The 22,178-nt window shown below is 39.2% G+C and overlaps 1 protein-coding gene across 1 annotated transcript in view; it reads right to left on the bottom strand.

Moving 5' to 3' along the window:
* The window catches only part of CDK14 (cyclin dependent kinase 14), a 693,252-nt gene that overhangs the window by 630,044 nt on the left and 41,030 nt on the right, over positions 1-22,178 (bottom strand). The gene's annotated exons all lie outside the window — the stretch shown is intronic.

Genomic DNA, 22,178 nt, shown 5'->3' with positions numbered 1-22,178 from the left:
AAGTGCTTTGAATTTTAATATAGACAAATCATGAATTACTCCCAACTGGAGAGAATAAGAAAAGGTGGGAACTGGGGTTTGAGAATATAAAAGAAAAATAAAGCAGATGGCAGAGCAGGAGTAAAAGTCTTCGAAAAAATACAGGAAGATGAGGGAAAGGAGGTGCAGGTCCTGGGCAGTGTCTGCGGAGGGAGATCATTAGGAAAGATGGAGAAGAGGCTCAACCAGCAGGTGCTCAGGCAGGACCTGGCAGAGCCAAGGAAAGACCCTGTATACCCCTTTGTACTAGGAAATGGATGGGAGAAGTCCTTCAGTTAAATAGATTAAAGGAAACTACATCTCAGGCATCCCAGATAACCTGTATCTCTGGGACCACTATGGACCAAGAAAGCAGGATCCTAGAAGTCTGCTCCATGAGGCCAGATTCATGATATGAAGTCAACTACTATGAATATTAAAAGTAAGCAAAAACTGAACATTCGGACAAAGGATCGCATGGAGAAGAACAGTGGCACCTTGGTATGAATATCATCTTGCAAGAAAGAAAAATTATCTTATAAACATGTCACTGTAATTACGAGAGACGGTGTTCACAGAAACTTCAGTAACTGTTTCAGTCAGTTGGAAAGCAGAAACCTCAGACGTTAGGTATTTTAAATGGCAGGGATTCAACACAGGAAATTGACTACACAGACATTGAAAGGCCGAATAAGGAAAAAGGGGACACAGAGGCAACCCAAACTGCTACAAGCAGCTACCAACCTTAGGGCTGAAGAAACAACAGGGAAGAGGTGGGGTTACTAGAACCTGACTGCTCAAAGGAGAAATTGTTATAGTCTCTGAAGGGGGAAAAGGGTATAGTATAACTGATACTTGGACCTCATTTAGGGTCATAGCAAGGTTGGTGTTGAAAGTCCCTAAAGAAACTACAGGCTAGAGGTATAATAGCTGGCCTCTACCACAGAGGAACGCTGACACAAGTGGAAAACAGCAAAGTCCTTTCTCCCCCTTTCCTCCTACATGTCAGTCTTCCGCCAATGCCTCCTACTGCCAGAAACTAACAGGAATCCAGCTGGCAAGGGGATCTGGGAAATACAGTTTGCAGAGCTCCAGCCCCAGCCTCACAAAACAAAGTATAAAATGGTGGGCTTGAAGCTGAGACCAAAAGTAAATAGCCAGCACAGTTTGATCACCATATTTTCCCTGTTAGGTTTCAAGTTCCTTGACTCAGAACTCTCCCATATGGGTTTTCCAGGAACGAAACCCTCTTGCTTGAAAAGTACTGTCATGAAACTTTTCTGGCTAAGGATAAAGGTGGAATACTATACTAGAACTCCTTTCCTCTGTTAGGATTAGAAATCTATTTTGTATTTATTTGTGCCAGCCGTTTCATAGGATATGGCATAAAGAAATGCTTTTAAAATTGAAAACTCTGCCCAAATCCATCAATTTCTTCCAGCAAAAGAAAATTAATACAAAGATTCCAAGCATTTCCAAACTCTGTCTAAATATCTCCTAGTGCTCCTACGCAAAGAGTTAGCTTCTGTGTTGGGATGAGACTTTCAGGCGCTGGGAGGAGTGAGTGTACTCTATTTTGCAGGTGGGAGGGATGTGAATCCGTGGGGCCCAGACGGGAGCGGATCTCCAAGAAAGGTCCGAAATGATCCCCACCTCCCAGTATTCACACTCTTGTTCAGTCTCCTCCCACACTGAATAGGGTTGACCTGTGTCAACAACGGGATATTGCAGAAATGATGATGTGTGACTTCAGATGATAAGCCACAAGAGACACTGCAGCTTCCATGTTGCTTTCTCTTGGATTACTCACTCTGGGAGAAGGCAGTAGCTCAGCCCTGAGGACACTCAAGCAGCCCTATATAGAGGTCCACATGGCAAGGAACTAAGGCCTTCTGGCAATAGTCATGTAAGTGAGCCTTAGTGGAAGCAGATCCTCCAGGCCCAGTCAAGCCTTCAGATGACTACAGCTCCAGACAACATCTTGACTGCAACCTCTGAGACACCCAGAGACAGAACCACCACTCCAAAATTCCTGAGGCACAGAAACTCTGTGAGATAATAAGTGCTTATCACTGTTTCAAAGCACTAACTTTTGAGGTAACTTACTAAAAAAAAAAAAAAAAAAGTACTATGCAATAATAAAAACTAGTTAACTAATATTTCCTCAAAGAGCCCTCCTTGGTTATATTCTGTCATTCAAATGGATAAGATTCACTGAAAACACACTGATCCTGGCCCCTGGTTTGGGTCTGAAAGAATCTTCTAGCTTCGTAAATATGGTTTATTTAAAGAGTACAGCTGCTTCCACCCTATCTATTCAACTACTCTCTGAATGTATATTGAGTTTTCTGTCAACTGAAGCCAGAGGAGGAATTAGAAGCCCATGGTTCTGAGTCCCTGAATACTGGAAGCATTCAGGCAAATGATCAAAGACTGAGTCGCAAAGGTCCACTTGCCCGTGTATAAAGACAAAAATCCTGTAAACAACCTAAATGTTCACCTGTAGGAAAATGGGTAGAGAAATTACAGTACATCTATACAAAGAACAGCATGTAACCTATAAAAAGAATGAGGTAGGTCAATATAGGTGCTGATATGAAACACCTTCCAACATATATTGTTAGGTAGAAAAATAAGATATGCCTCATTAGTATATTAAAAAAAAAAAACTGTAAATGTTCAGAAGGAGTTTTTAAATACTGTTGATGACATTATCTCTGAGGAGGGGTACTAGAGACGTGGAAGCAAGAAGACAACTTTTTATTGTATGCTCTTTTGTACTGCATGCATACATTCTACTTTTCATTTTTTTAAAGGAAAAAGCTTAATGGGAAAAAAAGAACACGAGAAAAATTAAAGGCTAAGTTATAGCTACTTTTCAACTAATTAATACTGCAGTCTATCAAAACACCCAGGGTCTGGCTTTGCGCTTAAGGCACTCACAAGCACATTCAACCGTTAAAAATCATCTCTAGGAGAAAAAAGGTCCCTCACACCGTCAGTGTGCCTGTCACTAATTAGGGAGCAAGAGCTTTCACTGCCATTTTTATGCAAACCACTAACTCAACGATTATAGGCATCTGGGAGATGAACATCTTCCTGCCCCAAGCTTTGTGAATCATGAAATGCTTAGGCAAACAGTGGCAAGGTTAAGGAAATAAAAAGAAGTCAGCATTCATTTCACTAACTGGTAGGAATCACCCAGAGTACACACTGCTGTCAAAAAGGTGGCTGGTCTTACCCACTGGTCCCACCCATAAATGTCAGCTGTGATTTTCTTCTCCTGTTGACCAAACCCTTTCTGAGACTAAGTGAGCGCTTCCCAGATCAGTGATCTGCTTAAAAGAAGTCTAGTAAGTGGCTGTTAATTATTCTCAGTGTGTGTGACCATAGAAAGGAAATTAAGCTAGAACAACATGCTTTTAAAAAGAACATTTCTTTTTCTCCTTTGTTCAACATGTTAAAGACTAGTGCTTTATGTCTTGAAATGGGCTTGTATTTATTTGGTAACAGAAGGTTAGGGTATTTTTGTTCATGTAACTATAAATAAATCATAGCTGTCTCAAAGCATTCATTTTAAGTGTTATCACATGTGTTATAATCTATTTTAAAAAAGGAAGAAAATACCTAGAGTTTTCTTCTATAAATTATATAAGAAATACCATCAGAGACTAGACGGAAAACACCCAAACAAGCTTACCAAAACCTTTTAAGTTATCCATACGCTCAGGTTCCTTTTAAATGAAAACATGGCAAATGTTCAGATTTTTAAAACTGCTTTTAAGATATAGGAAAAGTCTTAAAAAGAGCCTGTCTCTTTATGTATTTTCATCATTTTAGATTGTTTAAAATCATTTTTTAATAATTACAAACAAAATTCATTTGTAAACTGATACACTGTAAGCCAAGCATTTGTCCAAAGTTAGTTTTCTATAATCAAAATATTAATGCCCGGGAAATATGAGGACATATGGAGAAAATGCCAAGTTGCCCAAAGCAATGATATGCAGAAAACCTTCTATCTATAATAATTTGTGGGGTTATATATAAACATGCTGAAAAAAAATCACATTTAATTCTTAATTAATTCCCACACCTCTGTAGAATGTACGTGCTACAAGAGGAGGGCCCTCATCCATTCTGCCACATGGTAGGTATTTAATAAAACTTGTTGACTGAATAAATATGACTCTGTGTGTGCATATATATGTCAGTTCTAATGTAAGCTGAATACCTAATTTTCTTTGTTTTCATTATTATTGCCTTTTATTATTATCAGCATCTTTATAAATTTGATATTTGTCTTTGGGAGTTGGAAATATTACATCTGAAAATGGTAACATCAGCAAATTATGCTTTGCAACACTGTATGTAGCTCATATTACTAACCATAAGATGTACAAAAAAAAATAGTCATAAGTGGAACAAGGCCACAACAGCCAAAGTACGACCTTGAGTATATGCCACCTGAATTTAGATATCTCACGAATAGATTTGACACACTGAACATTAATGACCAAAGACCAGACTACTTGTGGGATGATATCAAGGACATTACACATGAAGAAACCAAAAGGTCATTAAAAAGACAACAAAGAAAGAAAAGACCAAAAAGGATGTCAGAAAAGACTCTGAAACTTGCTCTTGAACATTGAGCAGCTAAAGCAAAAAGAAGAAATTATAAAGTAAAAGAACTGAAATTTTCAAAGGACGACTCAAGAAGACAAAGTATTACAATGAAATGTACAAAGAACTGGAGTTAGAAAACCAAAAGGAAAAACCGCTCTCAGCATTTCTCAAGCTGAAAGAACTGAAGAAAAACTTCAAGCCTCATGCTGCAATACTGAAAGATTCTAGGGGCAAAATACTGAACGAAGCAGGAAGCCTCAAAAGAAGATGGAAGGAATAAACAGAGTCACTGCACCAAAAAGAACTGGTTGACGTTCAACTACTTTAGGAGGTAGCATATGATCAAGGATCGATGGTGCTGAAGGAAGAAGTTCAAGCTGCACTGAAGCCATTGGCAGGAAACAAGGCTTTTTTTCCACAATACCAATTGAGGTGTTTCAACAAACAGGTGCAGTGCAGGAACCAACCACTGATCTATGCCAAGGAATTTGAAAGAGAGTTACCTGTTCAACTGGCTGGAAGAGATCCATATTTGTGCCCATTCCAAAGAAAACTGATCCAACAGAATGTGGAAATTATTGAACAATATCACAGGCAAGTAAAATTTTGTTGAAGATAATTCAAAAATGATTGCAGCAGTACACTGACAGGAAACAGAAATTCAAGCTGGACTCAGAAGAGGATATGGAGGGAAGGGTATCATTGCTGATATCAGATGGAACTTGGCTGAAAGCAGAAAATACCACAAATATGTTTACTTACCTGTGCTTTATTGACCATGCAAAGGCATTTATTTGGCTCTGTGGATCATAACGAGTTATGAATAACTTTGTGAAGAACAGGAATTCCAGAACACTTCACTGTGGTCATAAGGAACCTGTACTTAGACTAAGAAGCATTCATTCGAACAGAACAAGAGGATACTGTGTGGTTTAAAGTCACCAAAGGTGTGCATCAGTGTTGTATCCTTTCACCATACATATTTTATCCATATACTGAGTAAATAACCCGAGAAGCTGGACTATATGAAGAAGACTGTGGCACCAGGATTGGAGGAAGACTCATTAACAACCTGTGATATACAGATGACACAACCTTGCTTGGTGAAAGAGAGGAGGACTTGAAGCACTTACTGATGAAGATCAAAGACTACAGCCTTCAGTTTGGATTACACCTCACCATAAAGAAACAAAACTCCTCACTACTGGACCAATAAGTGACATCATGATAAACAGAGAAAATACTGAAGTTATCAAGGATTTCGTTTTACTTGGATCCATAATCAACACCCATGGAAGCAGAAGTCGAGAAAGCAAATGAAGTATTGCATTAGGCAACTCTGCTGCAAAAGACCTCTTTGAAGTGTTAAAAAGCAAAAATACCACTTTGAAGACTAAGGTGTGCCTGACCCAAGCCATAATATTTTCTATTGCCTCATATGCACGCGAATGCTAGACAATGAATAAGGAAGACTGAAGAAGATGGTTTTGGCAAAGACTACTGAATGTACTACGGACTCCCAGAAGAATGAACAAATCTGTTTTGGAAGAAGTAGAGCCAGAATGCTCCTTAGAAGGGAGGATGGCAAGACTTCCTCTCACATACTTTGGACATGTTATCAGGAGGGACCAGTCCCTGGAGAAGGATATCATGCTTGGTAAAGTAGAGGGTCAGCAAAAAATGAGAAGACCCTCAGCAAGGCGGACTGACACAGTGGCTGCGAGGATAGGCTCAAACACAACAAGGACTGTGAGGATGGCGGAGGACCAGGCAGTGTTCCGTTCTGTTTTACACAGGGCCACTATGAGCTGGAACCAAATCAGCACCTAACAATATAACAATGAAAGGCTTATACAAAGGCCAGCCCCACGGAGGTGAAAGGGGACCTCACTACCATCAAGAAGAGTCTGGACATAAAAGGACAAATATTACATAAGACCACTATCATAAAAACCCCAGAAAAGGTTTACGCACAGGAAGAAACAACCTTTGATGGTTACGAGGGTGGGGAGGGGTGGGAATGGGAAAACACTAACTAGATAGTAGATAAGTGGTAACTCTGGTGAAAGGTAAGACAATACACAATACTGGGGAAGTCAGTAGAACTTGGCCAAGGCAAAGTCATAGAAGCTTCACAGACACGCCCAAACTCCCTGAGAGACCAAGTTACTGGGCTGAGGGCTGGGGACCACAGTCTCAGGAAACATCTAGCTCAACTGGCATAATATAGTTCATAAAGAAAAGGTTATACATCCGACTGCTGTGAGTAGTATCTGGGGTCTTAAAATCCTCCAAGCAATCATCTAAGATACATCTACTGATCCCATCCCAACTAGAACAAAAAAGAAAGAAGAAAACCAAAGATACAAGGGAAATATTAGTCCAAAGGACTAACGGATCACAACTACCACAACCTCCGCCAGACAGAGCCCAAAACAATTAGATGGTGCCTGGCTACCACTACCAACTGCTCTGACAGGGATCACAGAAGAGGGTCCCAGACAGAGCTGGAGAAAAATGCAGAACAAAATTCAAATTTACAAAAAAAAAAAGACCAGATTTGCAGGTCTGACAGAGACTGGAGAAATTCTAAGAGTATGGCCCTTGGACACTCTTTTAACTCAGTACTGACATCACTCCTGAAGTTCACCCTTTAGCCAAAGATTAGACAGGTCTCTAGGGCAAATAATAATACACAAGGAACATGCTTCATAGCTCAATGATGTATACGACAGTAAATGGGCACACCAGCCCAAAAGCAAAGACGAGAAGGCAGGAAGGGACAGGAAAACTGGGTGAATGGACAGGGAACCGGGGTGAAGAAGGGGAAGCAACCAAAGTCATAAAATAATTTGTGTATTGTTTAATGAGAAACTAATTTGCTCTGTAAACTTTCACCTAAAGCACAACTAAAAAAGAATAGCCAGGAGCAGAGTGTATCCTTTGGACCAAGGACCTGGGGTCCCTGCACTGACAACCTCCTAGACCCAGAAGAAAGCTATTACCCTGAAAATGGATCAAGATGGTGGGAGACAGTGATGGTGGGCTTGTCAGTCCATGAAGCAAGAGCTGAGAGCCTGCAGGCAGGCAGCTTGCCAGTAGAGCTTAAAGAGTTGTTAATGCTGTGCAGGGAAAGAGAAGGCTGAGAGTGCCCCGTGCACGGGTTGTACACCTCCCACCTTAGGCAGCATGGGCCTGGGTACCATGCTGGTAAGGGAGCCCTGTAGGCTGGGGTAGTGAGGCAGAAGCCAGTAATAGAGGCCAGCAAGACCCAGAAGCCTTGGGTACCCTGCATGCCTCCCACCCCACCCCTAATAGCTTGGTGGTAGCCAGAGACAGTGGTGATGTGAAGCCAGCATCTGACATCTGATCTGAACCACGGTGCCCCTGCCCAGCAACATAACAGATAGGGGAATTTGGGGAAGGGTAAACTATAAGCAGTACTCTTTTCAAGAATCTGTTATTATTGTTCACCATTTGCATTCTATAAATAATAATAATGGCTTTCACTTTGGCAACACTGAGTAAATGTTTTGTACGTCCAGCTCAATCACAGATTAATGTAATTTCCGTGGAATGGTTGATACCAGTGGATGTAGGTGCCTCATTCCTAGTAGCCTTACGGCTGCCTGGAAGTTTGAGGTACAGCCTGCCTGCAGATAGACAGGCAATGCATATATATAGTATGCAACTTGCTTTTTCCACTTAATATATTTTAGAAATCACTCCAACATCAGTATATACAGAGCCTTCCTGATTTTTTAATGCCTTTTTTTTTTTTTTTTATAGTATTCTAACATGTTATTGTGCCTCTATTGTCAGAATTTGGAGCTCTGGTGGCTTAGTAGTTTAAGAGCTACAGCTGCTAACCAAAAGGTCTGCAGTTCAAACACACCAGCCGCTCCCCGAAAACCCTATGGGGTAGTTCTACTCTGTCCTATATGGTTGCTATGAGTCAGAATTGACTCGATGACAGTGGGATCGGTTTTCAAGTTTTGGTTAGAATTTAATTTCCAATCTTTTGTTATTAAGAGCAATAGCGTGCATGCTTCATGTTCTAAGAACTGTGACTATGTAACAAATGACCCTGAAACTTGGTACTTAAAACAACAATCATTTGTCATTTCTTATGATTTCTGTGGGTCAGAAAATCAGGAGTGGCTGGGCAAAGAGGTTCTGGCTCAGGGCTTCTCATGAGATTACAGTCAGAGACTAGCTGGGCAGAGATCATCTCAAAATACACAACTTTTTCACTCTCCTATGTTGCTCCTAGGAACACTCAAACAGCCAGGATCTAAAACATTTGGGGCTCCTCAGGCATCTCTCTAAGTGGTCTCTCCACATGGTCTCTCCAGCTTGGTGGTATCAGGGTAGCTGGATATCTTCCACGGCATCTCAGGGCTCCAAATGTGCACAATCCTGAGAGACAGAGCTAGGTGGAAGCTGTATTACCCTTTATAACCTAGCCTCAGAAGTCATGACCAGTTCTAAAGAGACGAGGCACAGGCTCCACCCCTTGATGCAGAAGTGTAAATGTCAAAATGGAAGATGAGCATGTGGGTAGGAAGATACTTGTGCAGCCATCTTCAGAAAATACAATCAGCCACACTCCCATTACCCACATATGGGAGTTTATCAGTTGGATAAATTCCTGGAACCCGAATTACTGGATCAAAGAGTCTGTACATTTGTAATTTTAATAAATATTACCAATTTGTACTCCTACTAGCAATAAAATACATAAGAAAATCTATTTGCCCACACCTTAATCTATACAACATGTTATCAATTTTTTCTGATCTTTGCCAGTCTAACTAGATGTAAATGGTATTTTAGTAGAGTTTTTATTTTCTCTTATCCTGAGTAAGGCTTGTCATCCTGTCATATGCCTGGGAACCACTTTTATTTCTTCTTGCTAGGGGAAGTATCTGTCCATATCCCTTTGCCCATTATTCTCCTGGGTTGTTGGTCTTTTCTTTATGGTTTGTAAATATTCTTTATATATTAAAAAAATGAGTTGCAAGTTGCAAATACCTTGCCCAATGTGTACTGTGAGTCTTCATCTTTCCTCTACTATGAGGTCACAAGTATGAATACCTACCCAGAAACCAGGCAGGTAACAAAATAAGTAAAGAGGGCTGAAAGGCAACAGGGAATGGTAGGAACTCTTACAACTGGAGAGTGAACAGATGATCAAGAAAACCTAAAAATCCAGAATTTTAAAATGATGTCTACTGTAGGCAATTAATTCTAATTTCAAAATGAATAAAAAATATCACTTTATGAGCCTTCAAAAAACAAAGTGCCACAGCAACCGTTGTTCAACAGGAACAAAGGTAGGCAATGGGTGAAAGACTTAGAAGGGAGCCCTTAATGGCTTGCTCATTCGTGCTATTAGCAAAAACAGAAACCTTAACCAAAACCTTTAGGAAAAAAAGGAGGAGGGAAAGGATCCCATTGGTGAGGCTGGATTTAATTCATTTAGAGTGGTAAGAAAAATACATAAATATATAGGATTGAACAAATGGTGGAAATGTCAAGGGAAGTCGGCAAGCCAAACCTGGGTCCTTCACAAGAACTGCTAACTGCTGACCCAACTACCTACCTACCCCTGATGGTACTATCCACAGGGTTTGCTGTCTTCACTCCCTCCTGTACCAGCATCACCAGCACCTTGCCCAAGGATAGGAACCACCACGGTAGCCAGGCCCACTCCAACTGACTGCCAATATCGGGGAAGGGAGACAGGAGAGCCCAAATTCTACTTCTCAGGTTCGATCACCAGCAACTGAAAATGAAAATCTATAAGCTCCCCCCCCTTCCCCTCCCCAAAAAAGTAAATGTGGTAATTAGGTTTCTAAAAATATTCCTGGGTGCAATACTGACACATGAGATACATTACAAATTAAATACACCTTTGGGGGCCAATTCAAGAACCTAACAGCCACTCTGCGCTCCACTTCCCATACCGGTGTCCATGAAACATTACTCCACAGCATATGACTAGGAATGCCCCTAACTTGTGTGCCCTGAGAAACAGAGGTAAACTTAAACAGATTTCTTCACTGCAGGAATTCTCAGAGCATTGACTATTAAATGTTGTTAGGAGCTCTCGAGTCGATTCTGACTCATAGCAATCCCATGTGACAGAGCAGAACTGTCCCATAGGGTTCCCTAGGCTGTAATCTTTAATGGAGCAGGTCACCAGGTCTTCTGCAGATCAGCTGGGTGGGTTTGAGATGCCAACCTTCTGGTTAGCAACAAGCACTTAACTGTTGTACCACCAGAGCTCCTTACTTAATGTGCATCCAGTAAGAAAAGGATGTAAGTTTCTCAAACATATTTGAGCTAGAAACACTTTGTAATCTACATGAGGTTTTTTTTTTTTCCTCAAAATATGCAGATGAACTCTATGAAGTTGTTTCATCAAATTGTACACGAACTTAACAGGGATCCACAGATTCACCTTCCCAGTATTGAAGCCTGAAGCAAGTTACTTAATCATCAGATTCACCTCCTATGAAATAGAAATAAAGATATGACTTAACTTACACCTTGCTGAAAGGAAATCTAAAACTGATATATGTTAAGCAATCAATAATTATTATTATCATTATTATTGCTCTTCTATCTGATTTCCATCCTCTCACTCTTTAACATCTACTATACTGTGGAAAGACTAAAAATTCAGACTGTTGAGAAGTGTATAGGTTTGTCAACTTACTGCTGCCACAGACCCACAAAGAGTAAGGTTATTTGTCTGGCTCTTTAGGTCAATGGAATAAACCTACCCTGAGAAGACAGGCAAGTAAAGAGACAACTGTCCTTTGGCTTCCTGACTCAGTTATCGGAGTGTGCTGAGCGTTCAGCATCATTACAATGGAGTGGTCAGACATGGGAAGGGCTTGGGTGTGGAATTATGAACCCTATACACATTCTGCATCACCCCTGGTGGCACAATGGTTAAAGCATCTAGCTGCTAACCAAGAGGTCAGTGATTCAAACCCACCAGCCGCTCCACTAGAGAAAGATGTGGCAGTCTGTTTCCATGACGATTACAGCCTTGAAAACCCTATGGGGCAGTTCTACTCTGTCCTATAGGGTCACTATGAGTCGGAATTGCCTTGAGAGCAGTGGGTTTATACACATTTTACAACTCTTCTCATCACTTAGCGGGGAAACCATTCTTAGAAATAAGATTTAGCTAGTGTAAAAAAACACCAGTGAAATCCATAATTTTACGAATGAAGATGTTTCTATATGGTGCACGTCAACACAAATAATCATAGCCCTATGTAACCAGAATGTTTAAGTTCAGTATGACAACTAAAACAAAAGGTCAAAAAGCAGGCTAGGGGGAAATGTTTGTCTTAACATTACTACTACTGTATGGAATGCTTTGTATAGAATGCAAAGAACTCAAGCCTAATGACAAGAATGAGGAGAGAGAGAAAGGAAGGAAGAGAGGGAGGAAGGCAGGAAGGGAAGGAGGGACAAAGAGAGACAAGAAAGCGAGAGAGAGAGAAAGAAAACCTGCATGTACTAATGAGTAAATGGAAAATGAACCACATTTTCCACATTTGAAGAGTTCCACAACTCTTCAGCCTGAGGGAAACTCTGGAATTCCTTACCCACATCACAGTGTCTGATAGGCTGCATCCAGAATTCTCTCCTTGCTCCTTATTTTTCCTCCAGGGAAAGGCCTAATCATCTCTCAAGCTACACACATACATCACGTCTTCTCCTATCCCGGCCACATCCTCCAGGCTCCATGTTACGGGCAGAATCGTGTCCTTCAAAAAGTTATGTTAAGTCCTAACCCCTGTGTCTTAGCTAAAATGGAAATACCACAAGTGGATGGCTTTAACAAAGAGAAATTCATTCTCTCACAGTCCAGTAGGCTAGAAGTCGGAATTCAGGGTGCCGGCTTCAGGGGAAGGCTTTCTTTCTCTGTTGCCTCTGGAGGGAGGTCCTTGTTCTCAGTCTTCCTTTGGTCTGGGAGCATCTCAGCACATGAACCTCAGGTCCAAAGGATACACTCTACTTTCTTGGTGGTATGAGGTCCCCCCTCTCTGCTCGCTTCCTTTCCTTTTTAATCTCTTGAGAGAAAAAAAGGTGATGCAGACCACACCCTAGGGAAACTCCTCTAACATTGGATCAGGGATGTGGCCTGAGTAAGGGTGTTACGATCCCACCCTAATCCTCTTTAACATAAAATTACAATCACAAACTGGAGGACAACCACACAATACTGGGAATCATGGCCTAACCAAGTTGACAAATACTTTTGGGTGACACAATTCAATCCATGATACCCTGGTACCTGTGAATGTGACCTTATCTGGAAATAGAGTCTTTCCAGGGGTAATTAGTTAACATGGGGACACACTGGAGTACGGTAGGCCCTACTATGACTGTTTCCTTATAAGAAGAGAAGAGACACAAAGACAGGGAGACACAGGGGTAAAACAGCCAGACACGGGGTAAGACAGCCATATAAAGACAGACGCAGAGATTGGGGTTATACTGCCACAAACCAAGGAACATCTGGGGCTACAAAAACCTGGAAGAGACAGTGAGAGATTTTTCCCTAGAGCCTTCATAGAGAGGATGGCCCTGTCAACATCCTGAATTTGGACTTCTAGCCTCCAGAACTGAGAGAGAATAAATTTCTGTTGTAAGTCACCAAGTTCGTGGTAATTTGTTGTACCAGTCCTAGGAAACTAACACACTCCTCCTGAAACGCCTTTTTATGTTTTGACTGAAACCCTCATTTTACCTCTGTAATTATTTCCCCGTGACATGTGGAATTTCTTGACTGCACACACTAAGGCTTTCTCATCTTTGTATCTCCAGTATCTAGCACAAGGCCTGACAAAGACTGGTTGTTCAGTAAACATCTGCTGAATACATAAAATACTTCTTCATTCATGAGGCAGTAAGAAGAAGAAGAAACAAACGCACGTTTAAAACATTTGGTTAGGTAGTCAAAGAAATACAATGTAAAACAACTTTTACTACGGTGGGTGTTAGGGACTGAACTGTGCCCCCAAAAAACATGTGTCAACTTGGCTAGGCCATGATTCCCAGTATTGTGTTATCCAACATTTTTGTGATCTGATGTGATTACCCTATGTGCTATACATCGTACGTAACTTCTGTGATAGTAATGGGAAACCCTGGTGGCGTAGCAGTTAAGAGTTCTGCTGCTAACCAAAAGGTCTGCTGTTTGAATCCACCAGGTGCTCCTTGGAAACCCTTCAGGGGCAGTTCTTCTCTGTCAATAGGGTTTCCATGAGTCGGAGTTGACTCAACAGCAATGGGTTGGGTATGATGTTAATGAGGCAGGATGAGAGGCAGTTATGTTAATGAGGCAGGACTCAATCTACAAGATCAAGTTGTACCTTCAGTCAATCTCTTTTGAAGAGGTACCTCATACCACCAAGAAAGAAGAGCACGTTCTTTGGACCCAGGGTCCCTACACTGAGAAACTCCTAGACCCAAGGAAAAATTGATGACAACAAGGACCTTCCCCCAGAGCCAACAGAGAGAGAGCCTTCCCCTGGAGCTGGAACCCTGAATTTGGACTTCCAGTCTCTTAGACTGTAAGAGAATAAATTTCTGTTTGTTAAAGCCACTCACTTGTGGTATTTCTGTTATAGCAGCACTCGATAGCTAAGACAGAATTTGGTACTGAGCGTGGGGCAACATTGTGTACTTAACAAAACTAAGTAAAATTTTGTTTTGTATGACAAAAATTAGTTCAACCCTTCAAAAAAAACATGGTGATACCTATTAAAAATCACAGCAATCTGCTCATTCCAGTTAGCTAGAATTTTGTCAAAATGAAATAGTCAGAAGAAAACAACTAACAGATATTTTCATTATTTAGAATGTCAATATTATGAATTGAATTGTGTCCCCCAAAAATATGTTGTAAATCCTAACCTCTATGCCTGTGGTTATAATTCCATTTGAGTGTAGCGCGTATCTTGAGTCAATCTCTTTTGAGATTAAAAAAAAAAAAAAAAGATTAAACAAGCGAGCAGAGCAGAGATGGGGGAAAAGAGATGCCAAGCCAGATGAAGACTGCCCAGGAGCAGAAGCTCAGAAGAGACAAAGACCTTCCTCTAGAACCCAGAGAGAAAGAAAGCCTTCTCGTAGAGCCAGCACCCTGAATTTGGACCTCTAGACTCCTAAACTGTGAGAAAATAAATTTCTGTTTGCCAAAACCACGCATTTGTGGTATTTCTGTTGTAGTGGCACTACAGGACAAAGACAACCAAAATATGAGAAAATACTTACATAAGAAAAGAATGATTGAAACATACTGCATCAACTCAATGCCATATTTACACAACGGATTAAAACTGATCATTTAAGACTGCAGAAACATAATTTTTTTTTTTTTAAGGTAACATCTGGTATAGTTCATATGTTTAAGGAATGCAAAGTATGTCTTTTCTGGCATATTGCAAACACTGACATTTTAAAAATAAAACTATTGTACTGTCGTCCCTTGGTATTCGTGGGGGATCAGTTCCAGGATCCCTGCAGTTATCAAAATCCAAGGATGCTCAACTTCCTTCTATAAAACGGCATAGTATTTGTATATAACCTACACACATCCTCCTGTAGAGTTTAAATCATCTCTAGATTACTTATCATACCTAACATAATGTAAACGTTATGTAAATAGTTGTTTCATCACAACTGAAGACTGGCTCTGGAAAGTAGCCTTTCTGTTCTATGAGTTTCTTGAGCTCTTCTGGGAACGCTGATCCTGCCTGGGCACCAGCAGATGCCGATTCTCCCATGATCTTGAAGTTCCCGAGGCTGTACCCCTCCCTAGCCTCAAACTCCTTCCTCTCGCTCGCCTCAAACATGTCATGCTTAGCCTCCAGAGGATTGCTTTGACCACTTAATTGCTTTTCGGGAGCCACTTTTCCACAGAAACAAAAGGTGCACACAGCACAAGGAGCGAATGAATGAGATGCGAGGTGAATGATGCTGGAGAGAGACTGAGGACCTGTGAAATGGCGGGAGGCTGCAACGGGGGATGCCTACGTATCACCTCATTCGCGCGGATTCAGTGTAGTGCTCGACGCACAGGCAAACTGAAGTTTTGTTTTTTGGAACTTCCCCCCCCCCCCCAAATATTTTCGATCTTCAGTTGGGTGAATTCGCTGATGTGGAATCCATGGATATGGGGGGTCGACGATAGATTTTAAACAGCTTTGTTGAGGTATAATTTACACAGCATTCAATGTACCCATTTATAGTGTACAATTCTATGGCTTTTAGTATATCCACATGGTTATACAATCATCATCACAATCAATTTTAGAATATTTGCATTACCCCAAAAAGAAACCTCATATCCCTTAATCACCCAACTCCATCCTTCCTCCCCCCTACTCCTACTCCTAGTCCTAGACAACCATTAATCTACTTTCTGTATCTACAGATTTGCCTATTTTGGACATTTCAGATAAATGGAATCATACAATATATAGTCTTTTTTGACTGGCTTTGTTCACTCAGCATAATGTTTTCAAGGTTCATCCGTGTTGTAGCAAGTATCAGTACTTCATTTCTTTTTACTTACAAATACTCTTCCATTGTATAAATATACCACATTTTACTTATTCATTCATCAGTTGATGGATATTTGAGTTGTTTTTATTTTTTGGATATTATAAATAATGCTTCCCATGAACACTTGTGTAAAATTTCTACGTGGACATATGTTTTCATTTCTCTGAGATATACACCTACAACTTCTGGATATGGTAACCGTTTATTCATTTGATTAATTTCCAGACTACTTTACCTTCCCAGTGTATGAGGCTTCTGATTTTTCCACATCTTTGGCAACATTTGTTATTATCTGACTTGTTTTTATTAAAAAAAATGGTGGGTATAAAATGACATCTCATTGTGGTTTTAATTTGCATTTCCCTGATTGCTAATGGTGTTGCATATCTTTTCACAATATTTTGGCCATTTGTATATCTTCTTTGGAGAAATGCCTATTCAGATCCCTTGTTCATTTTTTAATTGGGTTATTTGTCTTTTTATTATTGCATTGTAATCATTCTTCATATATTCTGTATACTAGTCTCTTACCAGATATATGATTTCCAAAAAATTTTTGACATTATTCTTTTAAATGTATCCAAAAAAAGAAAACTAAATACCATGGTGACTTCATTCCCACCATAATCCACGTAAAATATGTATGAACAAGTACTATGAATTTTACATCATACCCTTTTCTCCTTGAAATATTTCATTCTTCTTCTCTTTCAGAAATTCACCCTAATATATTTATGCCTGAAAGTCTTTTACTGATGTACACAAACCCTATCATACTTCTCTGCAACAGAACAATCCATATATACTTTGAAATTTATAATGCCTTTGATTTCCTGTGACCACAAAACTCTTAAGCTGTAATATTTGTCTTCTAGATTCATTTATTGTTATAATTATTAGTAGTACACAAGAAGCGTAATATTTACTTTAATAGTTATTAAACATAACTAATAAATTTTATTGGTAAAAAAAGAAAAAAACTTCTTTTTTTTTTTTGTAATGCACTGCTTAATGAGATGGATGAGTAGAGGATGGTTGATGGGACCCTAAGATTTTCTGACATGAAACTATGAAATGAGCTCTTTGTTGGATGATCAGAGCTTTTAAAACCTTGGGTCAATACGCCATGGTAAGAGTACGGATATGGGAGAATGTTTTTTGTAAACTAGAAGAAGGCTATGGTGGGAAGAAAGATGGAGAAGCAGATTTTGCATGTTTCCCAGATCACAGGTGTGTTTTCAGGCACATCAATTTTCAGATAGAATACATAAGAAGCTGAGGATCAGAAAATAGATTCCCTTAAAACCATCCAGGGTCCACATACCTCTTGGAGTAAGTGTTTCCCAGTTGGAAGACATCTGATTTAGAGGACCTCAGGGATGATTACATTCCGTTGGATGATTCTGCATAATGTACACCTGTTACACTGCACAAAGTCTCTCTTCTCGCTTTGCTAATACCTCTTTTTACACAGGGTAGAGACAGTGTGTTAGGTGCAGAATGAGTTTTTTTGTTTTAATATTTCATAATAAAATGGGATCGAAGAAGTCAAAACAATACAAATAAGGTTTTTGTTAAGCAGTTGGTAAGAACAGATCCAAATGCTGATTTTATAACATTTTATACCTTTTATTCTAAAAGTTTGGTAGCTTCAAATCACTTGCCACCCTAGTCAGTGATATACAAATAAGCCTGAAAGAGCTACTTTGAAAATCAAACTTACACTTGACATGATCTTATGACTAAATTAATATTGCTTACACTCATCTAAATGTCACTTTGACAAACTAAATGTTTGTCTTCATGACATCTCCCCCTAGGCATATGGTGCTCCTATTACCTCCAGTGTTACCTCTGTAGCAGGAGACGTCTCATTATTTTCAAAATATTGATAATTTACAAGGTCTCTCTTTTGTCATGATTTATAATTGCTCATAATATTGAGGGTAAAAATTCCTGCACAGATGTTATCCAGTGTCTTATGTGGTTTTTTTTTTTTTTAATTATCGTTAATTTCAAAGAACTGCCATGATCCAAATTTTAAATGAAAGTGTTACCTTATAAAGTATAACACAAAAAGGTTGTTAGTCTAAAGTTTATAATGGTAACCTTGGGGGACTCAGAGAAATGTTACAAAAATGAAATCATGAAAGGATATAAATTCATAATATTCAACAATTCCATTCAACAAAGCCCACTACCCAAAACCCACTGCAAGCATTTATTAAAAACCTACCTTACATAAGCCCCTGTGACAGGAATTGTGGAGGATAAACATGTTTCAGCCCTTGAAAAAAATTCTATCACCAAATTAGCATCACAAAATCCACAAGAATCTGCATATTACAGGAGACTCTCGTATGATCCAAATATCCCCAAACTTAGATTGTAATAACTCAAAAATATTCTTTAGAGAATTGACCATCTATAAAATCAGTCACACTCAAATATTTCTCCCTATCTGTGCTCCCCACCTTCAGTGCCATGAAAATTCAAACAAATCAACTACAAATCCTGCAAAATAGACAATATTTCATGAGGTTTCACATGATTTCTGAAAACCGCTTAAATCTTATACAAGATGACATAAAATGAGGATCTTTAGGATTCTCTTTATAATCAGCAATTGAATATGAGAAAAAAGTCTATGGTTCTATAGACACATTAAAAGATAGTGAAATAAATATCAAATATTAAAAACATCCCCTGGAAGAATTAAAAAATAGGACCCTCTGCATAATTATGCTTAAACACAATATATCATAAAGCTGTCCAAAAATTTATTGCAAAAAAAACCTTAATTCATTTTTTGTTCTAAGAAATAGCATGTCATCGTAAAAAATAAATAACCTTATTTTTATGATTATTATTTTCCAAAAGATTAAATCCCAGTCAAACCTTATGTACATAATAACCATGAAATGTCTTTAAGTGGATTGACCTCTAGTGACCTTTTCTCAGTGACTGCTACTCTTGAGCTTCCTATATCCTCCTAATTCCAATTAATGAGCAACTTTCTTGCCAGATTTAAGCATACTTGAATTATTTGTGCTGGAAGGGGCTTTCTACTGTGAAAACCACTTCCATTTCCCCTCAACTCAGTCCCATGAGCCTCTGTTGGCATCAACTGTATACAACTCTTTGGCCTTTGGTCTTTAACATTCAACCCAAGGTGGCTGTTAAATGAGACACAGAAATTTCCCAGTCCATGAGTCTTGATAGATTTTGTTATTAAATACTCTGGAATAAACACCATGTAATAAAAATAATAAACATGTGATTATTAAAAAGTCCTTAGAGTAGTGGCCCCTGGTCGAAGATTCTTGACTTCTTCCTAGAAAGCTAAAACATACTGTTATTCATTGGAAGAACTTGAAGTTATAACACATTAAGATTGGCTCCTAACACCACCACCCCTCAACACACCACTCCACTTCATACCTCAGCATTAGCCATATCCCTTCCTCCAAAACGGCCTGTCTTCCCAAACGGAAACCAACTGAAGCAGAACACTGGGTCTCAGGTGGGCAGTTTGCCTTTCTGAGGTGCTCCAGGCAAGGGGATGCCAAGTAAGCTAGGACATTCTACCACATGTTCAGCCATTCATGAAACATTTATTATAAATAATCACCAATAATAATGTAGATCATCTACTAAATTCAGAGGAGTTAAATGAGCACCTGAGAGAAATATGCCAACAGAAAGCAGGAATCTTTGATTCCAATCTGCTTATAGGAGAATAGAGGCTCTCAACCTCATCAGACCAGTGCCACCTTTTGACAGCCAATGTTTGTAACCCACTCTTTGGTATCCTGAAATGAAGTCCCTAGATAGTGTGTACATACACATAAACACACAGTATAAAGCCTAAACTGTAATTAAAAAGACAAAATAAACGGAAAGCAATTTTTATTGTCTTTATAATGCATGCATATTTCAAGATGTAAATAATTAAGCATGACTACACTAAATGATCTAATGATGTAGCAAGATGCTTACAACTACTTTTATAAATTTGGATTTAAAAGAAGTTAAAAAAGTTTATCCTATTTTCAACATATTTATTGGCTATACTGAAATAGGACCAATTGTGTATGTGATCTGAATTCATGTTTTGGGATATGTTATCCTACAATTAGTTTTTCTAACCAAGTAAGTCTCTGTAGATATTCATTAATTATGGGCAAAGACATGAGACACAAACTCATGCCTTTTTTCTAGGCCACTTTGATGGGAAAATAATTGCTAGTACAGTGCAATGCCTTTTCAAGATAGAAGAAAAGTTACCGTATAGATCTGTGCTGACCAATATGGTGGCCACTAGTCACATGTGGGAAACCCTGGTGGTGCAATGGTTAAGTGCTATGGCTGCTAACTAAGGGGTCAGCAGTATGAATCCACCAGATGCCCTCTGGAAACTCTGTGGGGCAGCTCTACAGGGTCGCTATCAGTCAGAATCAACTCAACGACAATGGGGTTTTTTTTTGTTGTTGTTGTTTTAGTCATATGTGAATTACATATTTGAATTACTGTGTTGCCGAAGAATGTTGAATATACTACAGACTGCCAGAAGAATGCACAAATCTGTCTTGGAAGAAGTACAGCCACAACACTCCTTAGAAATGAGGATGGCAAGACCTTGTCTCACGTACTTTTGACATGTTATCAGGAGGGGCCAGTCCTTGGAGAAGGAACATCATGCTTGGTAAAGTAGAGGGTCAGCAAAAGAGAGGAAGACCCTCAAGGAGATGGATTAACACACTGGATGCAACAATGGGCTCAAGCATAGCAATGACTGTAAGGATGGCTCAGGACCGGGCAGTGTTTTACACAGGATCACTATGAGTCAGAACCGACTGGATGGCATCTAACAACAGCAGCCACATGTGGCTACTGAACACCTGAAATATAAGTATATAAATAGATACTGGATTTTAAAGAGACTTAGTACAGAAAAAAAAAAGGAAAATATCTCATCAATAAATTTTATATTGATGACATTTTCAGATGATAGTATTCTGGGTAAACTTGGTTAAATAAAACATATTATAATTCAGGTCACCTGTTTCTTTACTTTTCTTAATATGGCTACCAGAAATTTTTAATTATGTGTGGTTTGCACTGTATTTCTTTTGGACAGTGCTGGCCTAGAAATTGATTGGAATTATATATGCATCAACCTTGAGTTAAAAAATTAGATACATGGATAGATAAATCCTAAAACCTTGAGAAAAACCACACATATACATACTAAGTTTGCCCAAAATATTATCAGCAGTAGCATTCAGCAGTCGATCTTTTCACTTTAACATCTGCTGAATGAGAGCCCTTTCTGAAAAGTTCTGCCTGGGGGTCCCTAAATTTACATCCAAAGTACAGGGAAACATCAAGTATTTAATAAATATAAAGCTGAGAGAGGAGCTGATTCAAACTGAAGTGCAATCGCGGAGATTAAGAGTTCTCTCAGAGTCCTGGAATGTAAAGGAGTAGAAAAGATAAACAAATTCCATTGACAATAGCCAATAATTTCCTGGCCTAAGCTATTCAAATAACTAAACTTTCCCATCCCTAAGTAAAATGGGGAAGGTAAACCATAATCTCAATATTTGCAATACAGTCCGAAAAGGAACAATGTGGAAAACACAGCCAGAGGTTGACTATATTAATTTATAGAGGTACAACTATAAATTAAAGTTAACACACTGTTCTTCTTCCACAGTATAAGTAAAAAAAAAAAAAAAGAAAAAAAATCTACAGACTTAAAAACTAGGTTCACAAATCTTTTTTTTTTTTTTTTAATAGCAAAACCTTCGCCTTACAGGTGTGAAAACAGCATCCCCAACATTGGAAAATGGCAGTGGGTCAGAATTAGTTTGGGAATGAGACTATGCATACGAAATAAGCAAAGTAGCTCAAGCCATCTCCAATCTGGG

This window comes from Elephas maximus, chromosome 8, assembly GCF_024166365.1.
Source record: "Elephas maximus indicus isolate mEleMax1 chromosome 8, mEleMax1 primary haplotype, whole genome shotgun sequence".
NCBI classification, from domain to species: domain Eukaryota; kingdom Metazoa; phylum Chordata; class Mammalia; order Proboscidea; family Elephantidae; genus Elephas; species Elephas maximus.
The sequence above is the reverse complement of the archived record's forward strand: the minus strand, read 5'-3'. Positions and strand labels throughout refer to the sequence as shown.